The sequence below is a fragment of the Leptonychotes weddellii genome, unplaced genomic scaffold (genome assembly GCF_054177405.1).
Source record: "Leptonychotes weddellii isolate Sample4059 unplaced genomic scaffold, ASM5417740v2 HiC_scaffold_5121, whole genome shotgun sequence".
In the NCBI taxonomy this organism is placed as follows: domain Eukaryota; kingdom Metazoa; phylum Chordata; class Mammalia; order Carnivora; family Phocidae; genus Leptonychotes; species Leptonychotes weddellii.
This window is the reverse complement of record NW_028018726.1, coordinates 1-7,537: the sequence shown is the minus strand read 5'-3', so window position 1 is coordinate 7,537 and position 7,537 is coordinate 1. Positions and strand designations below refer to the sequence as shown.

The 7,537-nt window shown below is 54.8% G+C and overlaps 1 long non-coding RNA gene across 1 annotated transcript; it reads right to left on the bottom strand.

The window, feature by feature from the left end:
* Nucleotides 1–958: 958 nt before the first annotated feature.
* Nucleotides 959–5,272, bottom strand: LOC145719539 (uncharacterized). The gene is made up of 2 exons (XR_014142454.1): nucleotides 3,749–5,272; nucleotides 959–1,158 (listed from the first exon to the last, which is right to left on the bottom strand). It is a non-coding gene; the product is annotated as an uncharacterized LOC145719539 (long non-coding RNA).
* Nucleotides 5,273–7,537: the final 2,265 nt, after the last annotated feature.

Here is a 7,537-nt window from a genome sequence, read left to right as displayed (position 1 = left end):
GTCGGGGTGGACAGTCCTCACGAATGTCCCCAGACCACACGTGCACGCGCCCTGCAAAGCCCGAGCTGCTCTGCTTTTATCAACTAGTTGGACAGGAGTTGCGTCTCAGGCTGGCATTTTGTCACGTTGGACGCAGATCACCTGTGGCAACTGCATGTCCTCTGCGGCGTCCGGGGCTCTGGCGGTGGCACGCCCAGGTGCTGCTGGCCCTGCCCTCCATTCACCACTGAAGGGAGCGCTGAGTTGCCATCCAAGATTAATGACAACAAAGCTCTAACTTCTCCTCCTGATGAGCGGGACCCCTGAGCTGCGCTCCAGGCTGAGCCCCACCCCCGGGGCCAGGCCACACGGCAGTTCTTCTACCGCATGTCTCTGTGAGGCTGCTTGCAGGCTTCCCATCTTTCTTTTGAGGCTATAGCCCTGCCGGGGCCAGGAGCCCGGCCCTGCCATCCACCACAGCCACAGGTCTTAGGCGGTGGTGGCTGCCCTGTGCCCGGAGTGTGGGTGTCAAGCTTCAGAGACACAGAGCAGGGGAGCCCCCACGTCAGCAAAATGAATGGAGCTGTGAGCGCCGAGGCCCAAATGTGGACAGGTGGAGGGCTCTCACCGCAGATGGGCGCTGCTGCTTGGCCTCCCCGGGGCTGGTGCCACCAGAGACCAGGGCTCCCCGGTGTGATGGGGAGGGTGCCTGAAGCCGATCCTCGGCCTTGGCTGCTTCTGAGCATCACCTGGCCGGCCTGTGCCGGCTGCTGTCCCAACCTGAGGACGCTGGGCTAACAAGTGCACTGTAAAGTGCCACGTAATCGCGCAAGTTCCCCACCACACCGGGAAACCCTCGGCCAAGGGTGCCCCCAGACGTTGTCGGCTGCATGGTCCCAGGACACGCTCCAGCACCCCTCACTCGCTTCCTACTGTCTCAGGCCACCAGACAGGACAGAGCTTGAAAAACCAAAGTCCCTTTTCCCCCAAAATATTCTTTATTCTTGCATTACGTTTGTGTTTCCAGTTGTGAATAAAAAATGCTTAGAAAGTGGTTACAAAACAGCGTGGACTGGACACGAGGCGTGGACTCGCCTTCTCCACGTGTGACGACACGGGGCCTGGCGTCGGGGTCGGGCTGGCCTGCCTGGGCTCAGTCGGGCTTCTCACTCTCAGAATCTAGAAAACAAAACCGCCACAGCTCATTACAGGCCCGGCTCGGTCACACAAGGCCCTGGGAGGTGGAACAGCGTTGCCAGCACAGTCCTATTCCGTGGGCAGCCGGTGGCGCGTGGCCCCCACACTGTGCAGGCAGACCCCAGGCAGCCTCTGCCATCGGGCCAGCTTCTGCACGGGGCCACTGCCCAGGACCAGGCAGGGCCCCCCGCACCCGCACGTTTGCAGCAGCTGCCCTGAGGTGGCTCAGCTCTGCCCAGCGCCAGCGCTTAGATGAGGCACCAGATGGGGCCCTGGGGTCTGCACTGGTTCTGAAAAGGGGGTCCCCTCCTTCCAAGAGCACGGGCATAAAGCCTGCCTCTCAGCTGGCTGGGCCGGGAGGCACCACCAACCCCAGCGTGAGTGTGTACAGGGTGTGGGCAGGAGCACAGACCACTGAGCGCGATACCATCGAGGGTGGGTCGGCGGCAGACAGGTAGCAAGTGCCGCTAGGGCCCTCCCCAAACTTGCACCTGCTCCAACCTTCACGTCCTCTGCAAGCCCAGTGCGGATCCAGGAGAAGATACAAAGGAGCTCACCTCTCCCCAGGTCTGCTAGCCTGGCTTTGTGCAAGTCAGCCAACGTGGACAGGGGTCAGAGGCACCTTCTGGTTGCCCGTGAGAGTCACACCCTCCATGGGGTAGAGCCCACTGTATGTCTAAATGCAGTTCAAGTCCAGAGTGGCAGGAAGCCGAGCGGACAGGCCCAGGGGCAGCAGAGCTGGGTCCTCAGGTCCCAGGCCACAGCTGGCGAGCGCCGTGTGCAGAAAATGCGGGGTCCCACCTAACACCCCACTTTCATCCCGAGCCAGCTCAGCATCCACCTGTGGCTCCTGCTGGGGACACAGCACCCACCATTCAATCCATAGGCTCTTCACAGCCACCCCGGCCTCCTGGGCACGGTGTCCACAGTAGGTGAGGAGCTGAGTGTGAGGCTGCGCCCAGGACAGCCTGGGAGCCTGGCTGCTTCAGCTTTTACATGGGCAGAGAGTAAGGAAAAGATGTTGTTCCACACTGTTTTCAAGCAAAAATGTTTATTTTTCTCCTTCATATATACAATCTCTTGGGGATTCCGTGCCACTGACCATACATGTACGAGGCCAGAATCCCAAATCTCACCTCTGGTGCAGTGGGGAGGTGGGGAGAGCAGGAGAAGGTGGCTCCCACGACCCTCAGGAACCAGGTGCGTGGAATTCTCCACCAAGGGACCAAGGGCACGTTACAGAGAACAGAAATCTCTTATTACATCATCGTGCCCTGGCAGAAGACTGCCTAATCACCCAGAAAACTCAATTCTAACTGAATTGATGGAATGACACACTTAAAATCATTTAGCCAGTCCTCGTGAGGTCCCACAGAACAGCAGAACTATACAGTTCACAGCTAGGCAGCCGAAGGCAACTGCCTTCTGAGGGGACACGGGAAACACCGTGGCCACGAGGAGCAGGGACGGCAGCTCCCATCTGGGAGGAGTCCCACCAAAATCTCCAGGAGAGGGGTTCTCCCAGCCCAGGCAGGGCAACCTGCATGCACACAGGCCTCCGCAGAAATGACGGGAAAGGGAGCATAGCTGGCAGGAGGATCGGCAGAACCCCAGAGCTGCGGGCGCCCTGCGGTCTCTGCAGGGTGGGTGGCCTGCCTGTGCCCCACAAGCTTTGGGTCAAGAGGGTGTGTCTGCTCATCTAGCACTTTCCAGCAGGCTCTGCACAGCCGAACACAGCTGCTCACGTTCCTTACTGAGAGACCTGCTGCCAGCAACACGCTGTCCCAGGAAGCACGCATCCCTGGGTGGCTTGCTCGCAGCACCCAGAGCACTGCTGCTGGGGGCGGGGGGTGTCCGTCTGTCTGCTATCAGGGACTGGAGAAGCCCAGGGAGACTCATGTACAACAGAAATCTAAAGTCAGGCTTTAGCGTCAGAGTTATAAACCATTCGTATCTCTGCAACGTAAAATGGGCCAGATATCAATGCACAAGCCAGTTATCAAAATGAAATACAGTTTTTTCAACAAGTGATTTTTCTTTTTTTAACATCTCTTTCCATCAGGGAACAGAAAAGCTGGAATTCAAGGCACTGGACTTCTGCAGGGTGATTACAACGTTCTAAACATCGATTCAAGTACAGGGTGCAAAGGAGGCATGTGCAGACCGTGGAAACCTAAGAGGGAGCAGGGTCTGCACAGTAAAGGAAGCAAGCATTGCTGCCCACACACCGGGCCCCTCCCCTCGCCAGGCACCCACGGGCAGGCGGGGCAGGACTCAGGCCAAGCCCACCCGGGCTCCTCCCGACTGGTCAGCTCCACGCGTTCCAGCCGCCAACTGGTAAGACAGAGCTACGTGATTCGCAGTCTGGGGCCAGGCGCGCTGACCACAGGTGGCCGCGAGAGCGCGGGCGGTGCAGGCGCTCCTGCTGCACCCGAGCCCAGCCCGGGGCCGGGGGTCTGGCTGCCCACCTGCGCTGCCCAGGGCCCCCAGGACCCTGGAGGCGGGAACAGGATTCCGTACTGGCCCAGAGGCCGGGCACAGGGTGGGGCTGCTAGGCCGGAAAGGGCAGTACCTGGCATGGGCAGGGCTGGGGTGGTTCCAGCAATGGCCGCGGTGGCTAGAGGGCTGGGCGCTGGGGTCAGACATGGCGTCCCCACTGCTGCTCGAGGGGCGTTCATCTACGAGACAAGAAGAGGAAGGCACATGTGGCTGCCAACAGCAGGCCTCCCCAGGGATCCCCACAGATGCTCTGTCCTCAGCAGGGAGTAGTCTCAGGACTTGCCACGGGATGCCTTCTAATGGCTGATACCAGAGTGACAGCATGGGGCCAAGCAGCAGCCAGCGCCCTCCCTGTCTCCCCAAAGCTGCAGACTGGCCACCCCATGGCCCAGCTGTCTGTGGGCCAAAGCGGACCCCGTGGGGCCTGACCCCTGTGGGCACAGTGAGGGACTGACTGCACACCCCACCTCAGGGCTTCCATGGAAGGACCAGAGCCCAGAAGCCCATGGCAGGGCAGGCCCTCTACTCTCCACACCGAAGAGGGAGAAGCAGCACAAGAATGGGAAAGTGAGTGGAGATGGTTGGTGAGACCAACATGACCATGATACAGAAAACTGAGGCCACAGAGATTACAGACCAATAGCCTTCAACGCCTGAAGTACAGGCAGATCTAATAAAGCAACTGTAAAAAGAGCACAGCCAAATGGAGTCAGCCCCAGAAATGCAAGGCCGCGCTCCCCGTGGATATCACTGCCCCCTTCCCCAATTACACCGCAAGGAACAACCCCGTGTGATGCTCTCCACAATGCAGGGAGAGCAGCTGAGAAGTTCCACGCTCCTTCACAGAGAGGACAGCAGCCAAGGCTGGAGGATGCTTCCTCCATCTGTGAGGGCCTCTATGGAACCTGCAGCCAAACCTACGCTGCTATGGAATGCCAAATGCACTTCCCCCCATAGCTCACCCTGCTCCTAGTCCCCACTCTGTGGGAAGTCCCAGCCAAGGCAAGAAAAAGAATAGAGCCATAGACTAGAAAAGAAAAAGAAAAGCCATTCTCATTTGCAGGGGACAAGACTGTGCTTGGAGAAAACCCAAGACTATAAAAACTGATTTCTAGAACAAGCAAATGTAGCAAGATGTCAGGATACAAGATACAGAGTTTATATACTAGCAATGTACAACTGGAAAATGAAATTTAAGAACAATACAATTTACATCCGTATTCCAAAACATCACTTACTTAGGGATACATTTAATAAAAGATGTGTAACACCCACAAAAGTTTGCTGAGAGAAAATTAAAAAGACACAGTGAAACAGATGCCATGTTCAGAGGAACACTTAGTATTGCTAATATGTCAGATTTCACGCAGTTGAACAACAGACTCAATACGATCCCAATCAAATTTTGTAGAAAGAGGCTTCCAGGGGCGCCTGGGTGGCTCGGTCAGTTGGGCGTCTGCCTTCGGCTCGGGTCGTGATCCCAGAGTCCTGGGATCGAGCCCCGCATCGGGCTCCCTGCTCAGCCGGGAGCCTGCTTCTCCCTCTCCCACTCCCCCTGCTTGTGTTCCTGCTCTTGCTGTCTCTCTCTCTGTCAAATAAAATCTTTTTTTTAAAAAAAGAGGCTTCTAAAATGTATATGGAAATACTAAGGATCAAATTTTTTAAAGATTTTATTTATTTGACAGCATGAGAGCGAGCACAAGCATGGGGAGCCACAGAGGCAGAGGGAGAAGCAGGCTCCCCGCTGAGCAGGGAGCCCAATGTGGGACTCGATCCCAGGACCCCGGAATCATGACCTGAGCCGAAGGCAGACGCTTAACCGACTGATCCACCCAGGTGCCTTGAAAAATCAAATTCGTGAAGATTGATGTTGGAGGTTGTGCACTCCTAGACACTACATATACTATAAAGCTGCAGTACTCAAGGGTGTGTAGTACTGTCCTAAGGATGAAAAATAGCTCAGTGTGACAAAAACGTGAGTTCAGAAGTGGACTTGACCAATGTCTGCGCGATTCAGTGTGGAAAGGAAGGTGCTGTAACAACCAGATCTGCATACAGGGGGGAAAAAAGTTGACCCCTACATCAAACCATACAGGTAATCTGAAGTGGCTTGCAGGCCTCAATGCAGCAGCTAAAACAATGAAACTTCTAGAAAAAAAACCCCACAGGAACGTAATAGAATATCTGGATTTGAAAGAGGCAAAGATCCCTAATACAGAACAAAAAAATTAAAAGATAGGATAAACTGGACCTCAACAATATTAAAATATCTGCCATTTCACATTCACCATTAAAAAAATGAAAGACAAGCCACAGACCAATAGAATGTATCCATGATGTGTAAATATGTGAAAGAACACATAATGAATTCCCACAAATCAATAATCAAGAGATAATTCAACTTTTAAAAAGTAAAGGACCCTGACCAGTCTCTTTATAAAAGCTGGCCAGTAAGAATGTGAAAAGGTGCTCAAAGACCAATGAAAACGATATAAGACCAATTTCTAGGCCTCCGTTTTACAGGTAAATTTTCAAGTGAAACATCCCATACAACTTAAAAAGGTAAAAGACAAGGCAATATAAAGGAACACTAGGTGAAACAAACTGTAAAATACTATATGAAGGAAAGACAAGGGGCGCCTGGGTGGCTCAGTCACTGAGCGTCTGCCTTTGGCTCAGGTCATGACCCCAGGGTCCTGGGATCGAGCCCCGCTTTGGGCCCCCTGTTCTGCGGGAGGCCTGCTTCTCCCTCTCCCACTCCCCCTGCTTGTGTTCCCTCTGTCACTGTGTCTCTCTCCATCAAATAAACAAATAAAATCTTTAAAAAAACAAAAAAAACCCCCACAAGATTGAGAATTTTGGCAGAAAGCTGGGAACTTACAAAAAAAGGATACAGCAGACTTCTGGGGAAGATGGTGGAGTAGGAGGATCCAAAGCTCCCCTCATCCCAGGATCCACCTAGATAACACCCACCTCAGTGTAAATAACCCAGGAAGTGACCTGAAGACTGGCCGAGCAGACTCTCCACAGCAAAATGCAGAGAAGAGAGCACATCAAAGCAGGAAGGGTGGAGACGCAGTTGGGATCCAAACAGACTCAGGTCTGTCTGCAGGAGGGAGGGACGCCTCAGGCACAGAGAACTGGTGTGAAAATGAGGGGGGCAGAATTACACCCGGTCTTACAACCAGCAGGGCATAACACCTGAAACTTCAAAAATCAGCCAGCCCAGTTCTGGAAGAGCCTGGAGGAGGTGAGAGGAAACGGATTCTTGGCCTTAACGAGGCAGCCCAACAAACGGCCAGGCTGAGACAGCATAGAAGCAATGGTCTGAAAAATGCTGCGTTCTACAAGAACACTGACTTACTAATCTCAGAGCAAGTGCTGGAGGAGCAGGGACGTTTGGAAGACTTTTCCAAGAACAAAAGACTTCGGGGGTGCTATTTCCCTCCCTAGATACATGGACACCTCTGGGAGCCAGGGCAGCAGGAACACTCTCCCCCTATCCTGCCAACAGCATGCCCCAGCCTGCACTCTGCTGCAGATGCCCACCTCCAACCTGGCCAGCTTCTGCATGAGTTCTGAGCACCTCTGATCCCCTCCTGTAGCTGACCTGCACAAAACTTGCTAACACTGCACGCCCCGCCCCTGAGTTCTCCTGCGGACCCTGCCCCTCCAGTACACACCTGGCCAGAACCCATCCAAAGCAGCCCCACAAGCCTGGCAGTGTGCAAGCAGCGCTGACAGGGGCCGACATCACTCCAGAGTGACTCCTGCCCAGGGAGAGGGAACGATAACCACACACAGCAGTCCAGCTACGGCCCCAGCCCTGGACCCGGAGCAGACATCTGGTCTGGCTGGACTT